The following is a 3,856-nucleotide window of genomic DNA, read 5'->3' as shown; positions in this document are numbered from 1 at the left end:
CTATAGCCCTTGTTTAGAAAATGTATGATTTTTATATTGTCCCCATTAAAGCAATGCAGTCCACTAACTATGACCTCAAACATGACCTTCTTTGAAAATGAGTGCTTCTCAGTGTGAAATGTTCATTCTTAAGGCCAAGATCATGCTGGGACTTGAGGGTTTGTAACCAAGGCCTCAGGTTCCTGAGCATAGTGCCTAATGTTGCTTTCTTTCTTGTGGCATTTGCTTGTATTTTGTGCTTTATTGCAACTAAAATATTGACATCATGCTGCCCTATCCCAGTAACCATTGCAAATGCCATAGAATGAAAATCCTTAGCAATAAACCACAAATAACAGGGTTTGGTCTTGTTGCCTTAACAGCTAAAAAGGCAGGCTGCATGCCAAATGATGTTTGTTAGATACTTGCTGAGCACGTAGCCGGTATCAAGCATGGGGGTGGGGCAGGTAGGCAAGCAAATACATGGTCATTTCTCTAGGGGAGTTTTCAGGCTCACCGGGATAAGACTAATGTACCTGAAACAGAGAACTATTAAATTAGAGGTAGTACATAAAGATTGCTAAAACAAGGGCAGAGGAGTACATGGTCAGTGTAAATTGGCATCAAGGAAGGACTTTGAGAGAGACTAAGGTCTCAAGATTGACTTGGAATAATTTTGATGGGCAGGGGAGTAAAAAGGATGCACAAAACCTAACATGAGGTTGGAAATATAAGGAGGCAAGACTGATATGGTTGAAGAACCATATCAAATTATTGGAGTAAGATAAGTCTAGATTGGGGTGTGTCTTGAATATGCAGAATCGAAGAATTATTAGAGCTGAAAGGGCATTGCTAATATTCCAGCTGGAACTAGAATATCTAACCAGTGTGTGATTCCTATTGTTTTCATTAGAATTTTTGAATACATGGAATTCTTTCTTCAAATAGAATCATATGTAAAGAAGCTGAATATGTAAAACAGACAAAAGCAAAAGTACTTTAGTTGAATTTGGGCGAGATCAAGATCAGCCCAATTCCTACATTTTAAGAGTGAGAAAACTGAGACTCAAGAACAGAAAATTATGCCCATGTAATTAAATCCAGTGGACACTTAGTCCTTATCTTGCTTGGCTTCTCTGCAGCATACTGCATTGTTCACCACTCCCTCTTGCTCAAAACATTCCCTTTCCATGTCTTTTATGGTACAACTCTCCAGGTTTTCCTTTTACTTCTCCGCCTTCTTCCATTCAGTCTCATTTGGGAGTTCATTCTCTTACGCCTAGACTTTAAATGCTGGATTTCTCAGGACTTGTGCCTAAAACTGTTTTACTTTTTTTCTGCATTCTCTGCCTATGCAATCTTACCTGATGGCTTCAAGTACAATTGACCCATGAGCAGCATGGGAGTTAGGGGTGCCAACGCCCAGTGCAATTGAAAATCCATGTGTAACTTTTGACTCCACCCCAAACCTAACTACTAATAGCCTATTGTTTGTTTTTTTTTTAAATTTCAAAGTATTAATTAAGGGGGTACAAGTGTTTTTGTAACATCTATACTTTGTATAATGCTTAAGTCAGGGCTTTTGGTGTGCCTATCACCAGAATAGTGTTCATTGTACTCAATAGGTAGTTTTTATCCCACACCCCCTACCACCCCACCCCCTTCTTGGTTTCTCATGTCCTTTGTATGCTTCATGCCTGTGCATACATTAGCTCCCACTTATTGGTGAGAACATATGGTGTTTGGTTTTCCATTCCTGAGATACTTCACTTAGGATAATGGTCTCCAGTTCCATCCATGTTGCTGCAATTGACATTGTTTCATTCCTTTTAATGGCTGAGTAGTACTCCATGGTGTATGTGTGTGTGTGTGTGTGTGTGTGTGTGTCTGTCTGTGTGTGTCTGTGTATATTGCATTTTTTAATCTACTTGTGAATTGATGGGCACCTAGGTTCATTCCATATCTTTGGAATTGTGAATTGTTCTGTGTCTTTTTTTTTTTTTTTTTTATAAAAGGTCTTCATTTTCTTTGGGTAGATATCCAGAAGTGGGATTGCTGGATCAAAAGGTAGGTCTACATTTATTTCTTTGAGGAATCTCCATACTCTTTTCCATAGAGGTTGTACTAATTTGCAGTCCCACCAACAGTGTATAAGCATTCCTATTTCTCTGAGTCCACCCTAGCATCTATTGTTTTTTAACTTTTTGATAATGGCCATTCTGATAGGTGGTATCCCATTGTAGTTTTAATTTGAATTCCCTGATGATTAGTGATGTTGAGCATTTTTCATATGTTTGCTGGCCATTTTTCTAGCTTCTTTCAAAAAACTTCTGTTCATGTCTTTTGTCCACTTTTCGATGGTTTTTTTTTTTCTTGCTGATTCTTGTAGATTATGGATATCATTCCTTCGTTGGATATGTAGTTTGTGAATGTTTTCTCCCATTCTGTAGGTTGTGTATTCACTCTGTTAATTATTTCCTTTGCTATGCAGAAGCTTTTTAATATAATTAAGTCCCATTTATTTTTTTATTTTTATTTTGGCATATGATGGGGGTACAGATTTTAAGGTTTCAATAAATGCCCTTTCCCCCCTTCCCCCACAAGTCTTGTTGTTGCTATATTTGCCTTTGAGGTCTTAGTCATAAATTCTTTGCCTAGGTTGATGTCTAGAAGAGATTTTCCTATGTTTTCTTCTAGAATTTATAGTTTCATTCTTTACATTTAAGTCTTTTAAAAAAAATTTCAGACTATTATGGGAGTACAAATGTTTTGGTTACATGAATTGCTTTTGTACAGTTTGAGTCAAAGTTACAAGTGTGCCCATCACCTAGGTAGTATGCATTATACCCATTGGGTGTAAATTGATCCATCCTCTCTTCCCCCATCCCACATGCTTGATTTCCGTTGAGTTTTACTTCCATATGTGCATATGAGTGTTGATTGATTAGTTCCAATTTAATAGTGAGTACATAAGACTATACTTTCAGGGGTCATTTCTATAGTTTGTCACATTTAAGTCTTTAATCCATCTTGAATTAATTTTTGTATATGGCGAGAGATAGCGGTCCTATTTCATTCATCTGCATGTGGCTATCCAATTTCACCAGCACCATTTATTGCATAGGGCTTTCTTTCCCCAGTGTATGTTGTTGTCTGCTTTGTTGAAGATCAGTTGATTGTATGCAGGTGGTTTTATATCTGGGTTCTCTATTCAGTTCCATTGGTTTATATCTCCATTTTTATACCAATATCATGCTGTTTTGGTTACCATAGCCTTGTGGTATAATTTGAAGTCAGGTAATGTGATGCCTCCAGATTTGTTCTTTTTGCTAAAGATTGTTTTTGGCTATTTGGGCTCTTTTGTGGTTCCAAATGAAGCTTAGGGTATTTTTTCCAGATCTATGAAAGGCAATGCTGGTATTTGGATAGGGATTGCATTTAATCTATAAACGATTTTGGGCAGTATGGACATTTTAACAATGTTGATTCTACCAATCCATGAGCATGAGATGTTTTTCCATTTGTTTATGTCATCTGTGATTTCCTTCATTAGTGTTTTGAATTTCTCCTTGTAAAGATCTTTCACATCCTTGGTTAAGTATATTCCTCTGTATTTTATTTTCTTTGTAGCTATTGTGAATGGTTTTGAATCCTTGATTTGACTCTGAGCTCTACTGTTATTAGTATATAGAAATGTTACTGATCTGTGTACATTGATTTTGTAACATGAGACTTTGCTGAATTTATTTGTCAATTCCAGGAGGAGTCTTTTGGTGGAGTCCTTAGAGTTTTCTAGATACAAGATCATATCATTAGTAAACAGGGATAGTTTGATTCCCTCTTTCCTGATTTGGATATCCTTTATTTCTTTCTCTTA

General features: G+C 36.7%; 1 pseudogene; it reads left to right on the top strand.

Annotated features, from left to right (window-relative positions):
• Positions 1–2,950: 2,950 nt before the first annotated feature.
• Positions 2,951–3,022, top strand: LOC142865996 (uncharacterized; annotated as a pseudogene).
• Positions 3,023–3,856: the final 834 nt, after the last annotated feature.

This window comes from Microcebus murinus, chromosome X, assembly GCF_040939455.1.
Source record: "Microcebus murinus isolate Inina chromosome X, M.murinus_Inina_mat1.0, whole genome shotgun sequence".
Lineage (NCBI taxonomy): Eukaryota > Metazoa > Chordata > Mammalia > Primates > Cheirogaleidae > Microcebus > Microcebus murinus.
Note: the sequence above shows the minus strand (reverse complement) of the source record. Positions and strands in the feature narration are given on the sequence as shown.